The 14,281-nt window shown below is 32.0% G+C and overlaps 1 pseudogene; it reads right to left on the bottom strand.

Annotated features, from left to right (window-relative positions):
• Positions 1–9,864: 9,864 nt before the first annotated feature.
• On the bottom strand, positions 9,865–14,062 carry LOC145556765 (cytochrome P450 76AD1-like; annotated as a pseudogene).
• Between the last annotated feature and the right edge of the window lie 219 nt (positions 14,063–14,281).

Below are 14,281 nucleotides of genomic sequence, written 5' to 3'. Positions count from 1 at the left end.
GTACACTTGTTCCTTAATATTCGCATTATCATACGGTGGATTAGATTAAGATTACTTAAAGTGTCATCAATTGAAATTTGAAACCAAACCATGCCATCAGATTAATTAATTAATGGTTACTACTCTTACTAGATAGTCTATTGAAATCCTTGACAAATTTTAGTTTAGTTTAGTTAATTACAACTATGTTTAGTTATTTTGGATCCGCTACGCTCTTCCTTTTGTTGGTTACCGTTTCTTAAATCATTTCATAGTATATTTCAAAATTATAGACTTTTTTTAATGATAAAAGTTGATTCATTAATAAAAAAAATTAAATTATATCACATCTACGAAAACGATTTTCTACCCTCCTGGTTGATTTACTTTTTACAGGTTTCGATTCAACAAATAAAATTATACGGTGTAGTAATTTTAAATGAGTGTAGTTTTGTTATTTACACGTCTTTATAGTTAAAAGTTGTTTGCTATTAGTAGTCTATCATTCCCATATCGTGATATTTGTTGTTAATAAAGAACTATATATGAAATCACAACTACATTCAGAGAAGATTGATCTTCGAAAATGTCGTGTATTCCTACAATATGTGTTACTAATTTCCTACAATAATGCTCTCATCTATTCATGTATACATAGTACGGAGTAGTTTTGATTATTGTGTAACTAATTAGATTTAATTGCTACTCATTAGTTGGATTCAAATTTCTTTCGTATATGCTACATGACGTTTTATCAATTAATAATTGAATTGCAATATATACATACAAATGTACGAGGCCAATTATATGCGGTTATACATTATATAATCAACGTGTAACAAAAAAATAATTCTTTCCAAAACTAATGCAAGGAATTATTTGGCCAAGATGACTTAATTAATGTAGTTTTGTAGGTGAAATTTGCCAATTGTTAACATCAATCCCCGAGAGTGAGGGATAGCTCAAGTTGTTAGAGCTCCCTTCCCGATTTCAGGAGATCCTGGGATCGATTCTCACCCCGCCCTTGTGGCTCTTTAAACACACAAAAAAAAAAAAAAAAAAAAAAAAACATCAATCCCCGTGCAATTTAGTAGGTAAAATTTGCTAATTGCACATTTCATTCCCTATTGATCCGCACACTCGCACAACCTTCCACGTATTGAAGTTCGTGAGTTATAGTGGTGGCATATGTAGTAGCTTCGTACAATTATTGTTTTGACTAATGTACTAACCTAGCAATCATATTGCTACTTGGTACGACTATATGATTGAAGAAGAAACTATGCGTGTAGCTCTTTGGAGGGCTCAAATTTCCTTCTTGTTAATGGTATCATGCATTGATGCATATTGATGATGATGTACCGTTTTACTAATTTATGGTGGTTTAAACGATAATGATATGATGTTCGTAGGATAAGAGTGATGTGTAAACATTTAAATAGTACGTGCTACAACATTGAAGGATATAATATGGCTTTTTATAATTTCTCTTTTATCTGCCGGTTGTAGAAAAATATATATATTTTTTTTCAAATATGTTCTTCAGCAAAATGTTCGAAATGTTTGTAAAAGTAAATACGTGTAATTCATAAATACTAAATTGAAATTTAAACGAAAAAATCTAATCATCCAAATACCGTAAACTAAAATGAAATTTAAACGAAAAAATCTAATCATCCAAATACCATAAACTAAAATGAAATTTGAACAAATTTAATCATCCAAATACCATACAAATTTCAACATGAAAGTGCTTGAAGCAATTGAAATTGTGGCTTCCATTATTTTCTACATGTATCAATTGGTACTAGACTACTAGTTATGAATAATGCACTGAAAGTTATGATGATTATTGAATAGAGATTTATAATTGGTATTTGAGGACAGATTGCGTGTTTTTGGTGGAAATAAAGAAAATTAATGCAAAATGAGATATTCAGAGTCAATAAATTATGGATTAGAATAAAAGATCGAGGAAAAGAAAAGAAATTGTTTCATTAGTGATTTTTTAGATTCGATCTTAGTTTGCAATAAAGAGTCTTTGTTGATTGTTCATAACCACTTCAACGTCCAACACAATAAAATTTACTCATGAAATATTTATTTGTTGAAAATAACATCATGGTCCTGTAGTGACTAATGAGGACAAATGTTTAATGCTACCGACTATATATAATTAGTTTTTAAGTATATAGCACTAGCACTTTATATGTATTATCTACTAAATGAAATTATCCAAGAAAATATATTGGATACATTAATTGTGATAATAACTTAGGGCTTGTTCTCTTCAGCTTAATTTCATTTCAGTTTCTAATTTCCTTTATTTTCTCATAAACAATTCATGTCAGCTCTATTCAGTTCAGTTCAGTTTTCAATTTCATTCTCTCATAAACAATTCATTTCAGCTCTATTCAGTTCAGTTTAATTCAGTCAGCTCCAATCAATTCAGCTTAGTTCAGTAAATTAGAAAAGTCCCTTATACGTCACTTTTAATTATTTTGAAATATATATAAAGGACATAAATATGTGCTAGGTAGTATGTTGCTAAATTTTCTTTTATTTTAATGATCCCCAGAATTACACAAAGGATATTATTTTGTACAATTGACAATTGATGTCCCAGGAGTGAAGAATATGAAGATATATAACTATATTTATATGATTGTAAATTGTTAGGTTTCAATGCCACATTTAATAATCTAAATATATAGCTTAATTAAGTCTAAACCGGCCACTCTTTATAAATTTGGTCATTGGTCCATTTTATCTTGTATCAGTATTGTCTAATCTAATTTGGATGCATATTTTTTTAAAAAAAATACTCGCTACTCAACCCATAGCATAATCAAATTTGTTTCCACCTTTGTGACTTGTTCAAAAAAGACATAACTAAAATTCTTATTCCAAAACACTAAGCAATCTATATCTATACTTAGTCTATACTTAGAAAACCAAAAAGACATATGTCATCATTCTATTACACTTCCCTATCATCTTCTTCAACTCAATGTGTCACATGTCGTTTTATATTTTTTATTTTTAATTATACAATTCTTCTTAACTCTTTCATTAAACACTTTATCTTCATCTTCCCTCTTTAATTCAACCTTTTTATTTTCTCTCTTTGATTTTAGTCCCTCCATCTTCTTTCTATTAAGTCTCATTTTAAATTAAAGTCCCAAAATTTTTATTTCTTTAATTATGTTTTCAGTTACATATTACACTCATAATTATTTATTGGTATTTCCTCACTCATCTCTCAATGCAATTTTCTATGAACAAGCCGTGCATTGCACGGGCCAGAAGGCTAGTTACATTAAAGTATTCACCATATTATTCTAATAAACTATCTCATCCTTCCAAAAACAAACACTGCTATTTGACATACACTAGGTTCTAACCATACAAAAAAAAAGTTAGTTGACATACAATATGGTCTAACCATATAATAAATTAATGAATTGGAATTAGTTTTTTTAAAAGGGAAAACGTTACACCATCTTTTTCAAAAACTTATTATTATGCCCTAAAAATCTAAAATAAATTACATGTACGTACAAATATGGTAAACAGTGGCTATCAATAGGATTAATATTTGTAGGGCCAGAAACTTCAACTGAGGTCCATAATCCATTGAGATTGGTGAGGTTGTTGGACATTATTATTATTGATAGCCTCATGAACTGCATGCAAATTTTATTTTGGTAAGTTTAATTAAATAAACCTAATTTTTTGTCACAATTATTTTATTTTATTTTATTTTGGTTTTTTAAAATTTTTGTTGCTGTTGTTGTTTATTGACGCCTGCAATAGTACGTACTTGAAATTTAAATGCATAGGTGCCGTGAGAGCGTTTTTCCTTAAGGAACACATTCATGATTCAAGACAAGAGACTTTGAAAATGGCAGTTTATTTGCTATTAATTGAGCTTAAGAATGACTCTTCTAAGCATCTTATCAGTGAGGAAAGTCCAGAAATTTTGTTATTCTATTGCAATCATTCATATGAACTGCCTAAGTTGCGTTAGTTAAGCTAGGAACTACTCGTATTGTATAGGGGTGACGCGTCACGCTTTCAGCCAATGGTTAATGCACACAACCGATATAAGATTATTGAACTTTCACATATTGATACAAATGTGATAAACTAAATACTCAACAATGCGTGTATCAAGTTACTGATGAGAAATTAGACTAAGGGTTTGTTCTGATTGACAGAACTAAGTTGAACTGAACTAAATTAAACTGAACTGAACATATTACAGCTGAACTGAACTGAACTAAACTAAATTGAATATTTTATAAGAGAAGGAAATTAAAATAAAAACTGAACTGAACTGAACTGAATTGAAAATAAGCTGAAGAGAACAAGCCCTAACTGGACATTTGAATTAAAAAACAAATTAGGCTTTGTTTGGTTCAACTTATTTTGTATGAAATTACATTATCTGAATTATTTAAACTTTTATTATCATCTATATATATTAATATAAGACCGTTTTGTTTTATTTTGGTTTGATAATATGCATGCACAATAAGCCCATGTCATTAGGTCTAACATAAGAAACAAGAAATATCAAATCGGACACAAACTCGCATCACGAATACATCACAAAATTACAACCGAAAATGCAAGAATTTAATAGCAGTGAATTTCAGGTTAAACTATGATCATAAAAACCAAAGGATAGATCCATAAGAAAAGGAAAACGGATGAGAATAGTTGCCGAAATCTGCAAAAAACTGCATACACGCATGTGCATGTGGGAATTATACAACTGCAGACCGTTTATAGATTAGTTTATGCATCATCAAATGCTTTTATGCCTAGCTACTTTAGTACTTGTATAATTACTTCCTCCGTATTTTATTACGTGCATCACTTTCGATAAAAAGATTATCACTTTCTCTTCTACTCTATCTGTCCTTAATTGTTTGCTCCACTTTTCTTTGTAAGGTGTCCCCAAAAGATTGCCCCATACTACTTTTAACATGTTTTTTCACTTGCACTCTCTTTATCTCTCTCCTCATTGATAATTGTGTCAACCCATGTGCACCATTTTTTGCCCAAAGCCTTAATAAAGTAGATTTATAGTCTAGAGCAAACAATTGGGGACAGAGGGAGTAGTTCATAAATTCTCTCCATCTCTTTAATATCACATGAGCCCTGTTGAAACCCATTGTAGCCCACTTGTGAGTGTCCCACATCAGAGAAAGAGGAAAGGTGGTTCCACTTTATAAGGTAGAGGAGTTACTCCTATTATTGTCAATTGGTTTTAGTGTGGAAGATCCAAAGCCTAGTTTGTGGACCAATTTCTCCTCCTCCTAGTTCGGGTTGCCCAGACCCATTTCATATTCTTTCGAAATTTAACAAGCCCTCTTTATTTTGTTTCTCTTATCTCTCTCTACTTCAAAAATGGACTAGTCCGTAATTTTAAAAATGATGCATCTAATGGAGGAAATATTTTGTGATCCAACAATTTTTATATATTTATATTTTTGTCATTTATTGTAACCACAATACCAACAACCATTAACCGCTTAGCCCCATCTTCTCACCATAACACCTTCATCAATTTAGTTCAGATAACCCCCGCGTCATCTGTTTCGGTACCTTCGTTACGTTCAACATAACTAATCTTGTGCTAGACGTGCTACCTTCCTATGTTGTCACTATGGCCGTGCATTGTAAGTCGAGTTAAATTTAACAAGTTTTAAGTGAGACCGAGTTAAGATATCGTTTTCTAACTTTGTGAATGTAACATGAAACGTAAAATAGTATTGTCATGTTAACTATGGCAAGTTAGAAATTTAGAGTTGTGATGGACTTATACAAATGGTGATACGTACTCCGTAATGCATGATACTTGAATCACAAATTCTATAGTACTAATTTGGTAAAATGTATTTGTATATTATTGTTTGTTCCTTAAACTATACAAATTCTTATTTACATATACCTATAACATTTTTTGGAGCCACGTGCTCAGTACAATACTACGTACTCAAAATTCGCGATACACACACATTAGTACATTATTCCTAGTTTAATTGTTTAACCATGTACGAACAACTGAAAATATGATTTATAATAAGCGATAATAAAACCTAATAACTTATTATAATTAGCAACTAAAATTTTTAAAATTGTTCAAAAATTATTTTCTATAATACGTCCAAAACTTTAAAAAAAAAAATAAAATTCACAACAAGAATTATTTTTATAGTGATAGAGATCTCACTACATATCTAAAATTAAATTTGGACCAAAATAATATATACACATATCTAAAATTAAAGGATTTAAATAAATGCATAAATGGACCAGTGCCTATTTATTCCGAGCCAAATAATTAATGCAATAAACCCTCACATACATTTATTAATATATATATTTTTTTTATATATATAAACCTACTTCCATGTGTTAGGCCCTTGAAGGTAGGCTCCAATCTTCTATTTAAAACCCTTCAAAAATAAACTCCACTAATTCATTCAAATCCAAGATTCAGATCTAGAGAGAGAAAGAGAGTAGAGAGAGAAAGCTCAAGAAATTCCTACTAAAAATGGAGCCATTTCCAATGGCAAGGGTATTTTCGTCCAAAGAAAATAAGCAAAGTTTAGAAACAACAGGTGAAACTTCTTTTAGGGTATATTATGGTGCAACAGGTGCAACTATACCTTTTATGTGGGAATCACAACCAGGTACTCCTAAACATCCTATTTTTAGAAAAAATGACAATATTGTCCCTCCCCTAACACCCCCGCCTTCGTACTCGTTAAGAGGGTCGTCTTGTAATAAAAAAAGCACGAAATATAACAAAATATTTCGTGCTTTTATTTCCTCGTTTAGTCGTAGTAGTAGTAGGAGTCGCTCCTCTCATGTTACTCCTACATCATCGTTGTCATTATCATCCTGTAACTCTTACTCGAGCCCCTTATCGTGGTCTACCTCGTCTACGAGCTCATCGTCCCCACGGTCATCGCCTCGAGGGAAGTGTTACAACAAGTCTCATAGGAGAAGCTTCTCATTTGGCAACCCTAGAGAAAAGTCTCCGTTTTTTGGTGAAGAAGAAGAGGAACGAAATGTGGGAATTATGTGCTTTGGGTTTAAGAAGCAACAAGCTAATAAGGGTGCTACTTTATGCGATAAATTTATGGTTTAATTAAGGGGTTTGTTTGGGAGATGAAATATAATATTTGTACATCATCATAATATTGAGTGTTTTTAATTAATTACTCCCAATTTAGCTTTGATTAATAGCTTAGCTTGTTTTTTGGCTGAGTTTTTAATTTAGTAAAGGGTTTGTTTGGGTAGTTTTCTTGCTACCATATACCCTAATTTACTTGAGATTATGGAATGTATTACTCTTTATGGTGCTCATTAAACCTTACAAGTAATGTGTTAATGAATGCTCCCATAGATCATACTCCTTTAATTTCCTTTTTTCCCTTCTAATATAATCGTGCTATTTAAATAGTCAAAATTTTAAAATTGTAATTGTAATTTGTATCTTGTACACATTGTGTGAAAAAAATATATATCATGTGTGATTTTATGAAGTTATTCCAAAGTAATATATATTTTATAAATATTTTCACTAGATATATATTAATGGTCAAAGACATGAAATGGATCATTAAAGCATTTCTTTTTATTTCTTACCCCTAGTCTCGAGGTATGCTAAATTGCTAATTAAAGTCTAATATCTAGTCCGTAAGACTATAATCATCAACTTAAGAAACTTCCGATGTATTGGATCTAGATATTTGCATAGTAATACTGAATCTAAATACTTAAAGAATAAGACAACTTCTTGTCAAGTTGTCATGAAAGTCATATTTTACTGTTTATTAAATGTTTTGAAAGAATATATTTCAAAAAAAAAAAAGAAAAGAAAAAAAAAAGTTTTTTTTAAAGAATATTTTAGGCTCGTTAAGTCAAGTGTTCATATATGCTTTAGTTCAACAGAATGTAGAATAGTTGCTCTGTTTCTTTACTCTCACCACAATCTCATGACATATAATTTGAGAAAGAGATTAGATAAATATATTATGTAAATAGATGAAATAATCAACATAATAATTTATACATACTTACAATTTGATAAAGTTCTTATCTGCCTTTTATAACCATCTCTTATAATACGTAACAGAGGAAGTAATTTATATTGTTGAATCATTTATGAATTGTTAAGTACATAGGTACATACTGCTAAAGATTGGTGTAATTGGTTCAAATCTCACTTCATAACATTGATGTTGTGAGGTCAAATTATCTTGACTAAAGGTTCTTAAGGTTGATGATTCCTTAACTATTATCGTCACTTTTAAATGCACGGTCCACAAAATTTGACTCAAAGAGCATAAGAGTTGAGTTTTCATTTAGAATCATGCTGGTCTCCTCCATATTATTATTATTATTATTATTATTATTATTATTAAACTTCATATGAGCTATAGAAACTAACGTTTCATTTGTTGGATGGGCGCTATTTCCTTAATAACTGCAAAGCATAAACGTAAAAATTTTAGGAATATAAATAGATATTCTATATTCAATTAACACCTCAATATAGAAAAATAAGGCAACTTAAATTTGAACATGAATGAAGTGCCGTGCAAGGTTGTTTGAGTAAATTAATTGGTACTGAACTTCAAAGCATATTAATATGTATGGTTGGACCATTATAAAAAATTATGAAAGTTATTGATTATTATTGAGAAATTACTTCTTGTGCCTAGGGTGCTAGTACAAAAACAGATTCCGAGTTGGTGTCCGCATAAATTGCATATCTTTTTTTATCGATCTTCTTCAACTACTCATTGGCTAAGGTGTTGTGCATTGAAGAATATGAAGATAGGGTTGGTTTCTTCACTAAACTATATACCGTTACAACAAGAAAAAAAAAATGTGTATGATGAATTGATACATGTATACAAGTACAAAGTAGAATATCAATTTAAAGTGTTAGTATATGTTGGATCATATCAATATCATTCAATCGTATAATCGTATAATTAAGAACCTAGCTAGCTAACCACCACCTTTTATTTTCATCTAGACAGATTCATAAGATCCTATAAAACTAAAATCATACTGTATTTAAAACCACACCTATAAAAATGATTATACGGAGTGCTTCATAAAGTTTTCTTCTTCTAATTAAACATTTACACATAACCATTAAACTCATTGAACAAAGAACTTTGAACATCAATATAATTAAATACCTAACCAATGATAAAATTGCTATTTTCAACTTATTCAATAAACTAGCTTGAATTATACTACGTATATGAATGAGGTAAGGTCATTAGATAAGTATAATATATAGTCTCGTATATTATATACCCGAGTATACATAAAATTAAGCCAATGCAGCAAAATCGAAAAAAAAAAAACTTAAATACAGCCCAATTATTAGTGATACATGCATTGACTGGTGTAATTAGCCAGTTATTAGGTGAGAGAATTGGGCATGACTGCTTGAGCCTCCAAGACCGTTCAACCTCTTAAAGCCCAATTTATACCGACTGGGCTTTATCACAAAATGTCGGAAGATGGATTGTTAATGGATTGGCCCAAAAATAGGCCTAGGTCATGAGCCCAACTATTGGCCTATATTTAAGCTTACGCATGGTTCAAAGCCCAATCTGAATCCATCATGCAAATTGCAAATTTCATATACTAGTAGCAGGGTTTGAAATACTTGTCTACTTAAAATTGAATTTAACACAGAAGTTAGCTAACAATTGGCAACATTTTATTGATTGAACAACAATATAACTAATCAACAGTAAATACAATAATTATGAAGTAAGTAAAACGTGTAACAAGATGAGGTGACTAATACATAAGACAATATATTATAATCAATACTTAAGGACCGGAATGAAGAGGCTTAGTCTTTTGTAAAGCAATCCCAAATTTGTCATCCATGTCCAAATCTTTTGGATCCATACCTTCTTCAAGCTTCCAATTGAAAAATTGAAGTAGAGTCGCTAACATTAAAGTTAACATTCTAATAGCCAGATTCATTCCGGGGCATATCCTCCTTCCAGCTCCAAAAGGTATCAGACCGAAATCTCTTCTTTTAACATCAATCTCAGAACCCATAAACCTCTCTGGTGAAAATAAGTCAGGGTTCTCTCATACTTGAGGATCTCTTCCGATAGCCCATAAATTAACAAGTATTTGTGCATCCTTTGGCACAACATATCCAAATAGTTCAACATCACAATTAGCTTTACAAGGCAAGAGAAATACAGTTGGTGGGTGTAGTCGCAATGTTTCTTTGATAATTGCCTGTAAGTAAGGTAACTTAATAATGTCTGATTCTTGAATTTGTCTATCCTTGCCCAAGACTTGCTCTATTTCTTTTTGAGCTTTGTCCATCATTTTAGAATTCCGAATTAACTCTGCCATTGCCCATTCAAAAGTACTTGATGTAGTGTCAGTTCCGGCATCAAATATGTCCTGAAATTCATAAATTATACTTATTTTAATGAAACAAGTTGGCAATTAATTTAACAGCTTTATAACTTATTTTACCAATTATTATAGAATACAATATAACCTAATCAATGGATTTTCTTTAATTAAATTTTTGTAGATATTTGTAGGGTCTAATCATTTGCACCCTTGACCTATTGTAGAAAATGTGAGGTCTAACACTCTCCCAATCACAGACATCGCTTTTGTAAGTTATTATATTTGTATTTGCCACTTTTAGCTAGAATGTATTTTTCTATTTTGTACTATCTATTAAACAATGTATACTTTCTTTATCTTATAAAATAATGTTCTTATTAATCAATCTATCATTTGTGATAGAGAATATCCATAGAATATTCTCATCCTAGGTTTAGGATATATTTTGTATAAGATTATCTTTGATATCTATACATATCTTATAGTTACCTAATATGATTAGGTTACTCATTGTAACCCTATAAATATTGATCATTGTAACCCTATAAATATTGATCAATGGAAATCACTCTAATCAAGGAGTTTATATTATCTGACATGGTATCACAGCTTAGGTTAGATCTTGGGATTGTTTATATCTAAAATTTTCTCTTCCCCTGCCGGTGGGTTAGAAAATTAAACCCACCGGCGGGATTCACAAACAATTACATAAAACACACTTTTTTTTTGCTTCCGCGTTTTAATTATGGAGTACGATGGTTGACCATCACCGGCAACCCCTCTTGTGCTCCAACTAATTCCCAACACACATAGGAGCTTTGTGCACCACCTCTACCTCTTGGTTCTCCACCTAATACGTCACCTAGCTCACTCATAGTCTTCCTTCTTTAGCCTAATCTGTGAGTGAAATGCAATCTTGCATAGCGTATCCGATGATTGATAATAGTCTTGGATGAGCCAGACCCACGAGACGAACCACCCTTTTGTTTGTCTTTTTTTTTTTCTCAATGTCGTTGTTGGCCTCCACCACCTTAGTTGCATTGTAGTCTTGCTCCTGACCCATTCTACTTGGCAGGAGCCTTGTTCAACTACACTACAATAACTTAAAGGGAGTGTTGGATTTTTGGCACTAACAACACTTATATTTTTTACCTTTTCAATTTATTGTTAATTTTAATTATCACAAGTACATGCGGTGGAATATGTTATTCTCTAAGTCCAACCGCTACTTAGCTTGTTTTAATTTGGTGGAATTTATCTTGTTGTGTAGGTCAATTTTTTTTTAGAGGTAAACACTTACTAGTGGTTAAGTGGTGTGGGATTTATGCTATCTTATTTGTTTTTTCTTCAACTGTGATTTCCCGTAGTAGTGTAGTGTCTTCTTCCCGATGATGGTTTGATCCCTTAGCTTCTTCTTCTCTGGATCTGCAACTTAGCCCAAGTCTGTGTGCGGCTCTTCTCCTTCTCCTCCGGCCTAGCAGTGCTTATCTCTACTCTACGTAGGTCGTGGCTGTTGCTTCTAATCGTCATCACCGGCATATGTCTACTACTTCTCTTTTGATCATGGGTTACCATACTATCCTTACCGCTCGATGCGTGATTCAGATCTAGTCTGAGCATCCGATTTTCTCCCGCTCCGACTACGGGGGTGTGATAGAGAATATCCATAGAATATTCTCATCCTAGGTTTAGGATATATTTTGTATAAGATTATCTTTGATATCTATACATATCTTATAGTTACCTAATATGATTAGGTTACTCATTGTAACCCTATAAATATTGATCATTGTAACCCTATAAATATTGATCAATGAAAATCACTCTAATCAAGGAGTTTATATTATCTGACAATTTGATTGTTCTTAACGGAATTTTCTTGTTTTATTGTGCATGCACCGATTGCGCTCTAATCTCTCTTACTATTTCGCTTTTTTCATTCAAATACATCAAAATATTACTCTTTCAATTGTATAATATATATATATATATATTTTTTTATTATTTATTTACTATTTCCTATATTTGTTGCAAATCATTGCTAGTATAGTAAGAGTGTAAGACAATTAGATGGAAAGAGTTATAACAACTAACAAGTATACTTTAATTAAAAACTGATTGGGCATCAACCATCAGTTTAAGCTTTTCGTTGAGTTGGTCCTTTAACATGGTATCGGAGCCAACGTGACACAAAGGTCACAGGTTCGAATCTCACCCGCCCCTCCTTCAAAGTGGAATTAATTCGCACCAGGTATGGGTGGGCGGCCTGTGTTGCATCCACATTTCAAGCCCAAAGGGTCTTTCATGTGAGGGGGAGTGATAGAGTATAAAACATATTCTTGGGCATCAACCATCAGTTTAAGCTTTTGGTTGAGTTGGTCCTTTAACATATTGTCGTGAATTTGTGATTGTGACAGATGAGAGTTTAATGAGGTCCAAATAAATGTGGTTTATGTATTTGTCACATATCCCATCAATGAATCGTTATAATGTAAATTGTGTTTCTTGAAAAATCACGTCATGTCATTGCATGCACAAGCTCATTATTGCTAGAGTAAAAAACATTACGAATTAGTTAATGCTAGCTTGATAATTAGCTTATTTTTTTAAAATCTTTGGTGTGAATCTAAGAACTAATATGATATTCTATCTACATAAATAAAAAAATAAAAAAAATTCATATTGCACCGTAATTGATGGACAAATAAAATGAACTTACGACTAGAAGATGGTTAATCTCGCCCATGCTAAGCTCCTTCTGTTTGTAGAGGTTGAGAAGAACGTCAAGCACATCATTTGTCTTTGTTGTTGTACTACCAAGCCTTTGAGTGATTATACTTTGAAAAACAGCAATTAGCTTGTCAAAACTAGACGCTAATCGCCGTCGAATACCCGAAGGATCGACACATCCTAAGATTGGAAAGTAATCAGCATAGTTAGGCTTGCCAATATCTTCCATAATATTCCATATAAGTTCTTTGAATTGTTGAGATGTATGGGATTTATGGTGGGCTAATTCGACCGAAAAGAATAGTTTTGATAACAAATTGAGGGATGTAGTAAATGCAGCCTTGCCAATATCAACGGCTTGCCCTTTTTGTGCACATTCTTGTACATATTGAAAAAGTTGTTGTACCTTGGCATGCCTAAGGCTTTGGCAACTATCAAGTCTTTGAGGAGAAAGTAAATGAACGGCCGTGATCTTTCTAAAATTCCTCCACTTTGGGGAGACAGGCAACCACGACATGGTGAGTTTGTGGTGGTCACCAGCAGTGACAGAATTAGGAACAGTACGGTTAGAAAGAGGGTAGTCTTTTTTTAAGAACATTTCTTTGGCTACTTTCGGCTGATGATACAACAATAGTTGTGACACTGCCTAAACGTAGGGATATTAGAGGGCCGTGAATCCTGGCGAGGTTAGCAAATGACTGGTGAGGTTTGTCACCAACTTCAAGAATGTTGCCAATAATTGGAAGTGGTTTAGGGCCTGGAGGAAGAAGTTTGGAAGTTTGGCTAGTAAATAATATTTTAATGAAATGAAAAGCAATGAACCAAATTGCAAGTATCATTGCTAGGCTTGTGTTATCCATGATTTGTTCTCCTCCAAAAGAAGTATTAAAAAAAATATCGTAATAGAAGTCGGTTAGTTGTTTATACTTACGTAAATGTCTAGCATCTTCTATTTATAATGATTATTTTTCAGATTTTTAACAAGGTGATTAAGCCTTCTCTCCCCCCCCCCCCCTCTTTTGTTACTAAGTATTATTGTAAATTCGGTAATATTGCCTATTTAATTAGTGTCTGGGTTTTTGATTAAATGCTTAGACCGAATTGGAATCTGGCAAATCCAATAAATCACTCTAGG

Source organism: Chenopodium album, chromosome 8 (genome assembly GCF_948465745.1).
Source record: "Chenopodium album chromosome 8, dcCheAlbu1.1, whole genome shotgun sequence".
NCBI classification, from domain to species: Eukaryota; Viridiplantae; Streptophyta; class Magnoliopsida; order Caryophyllales; family Amaranthaceae; genus Chenopodium; species Chenopodium album.
Note: the sequence above shows the minus strand (reverse complement) of the source record. Positions and strands in the feature narration are given on the sequence as shown.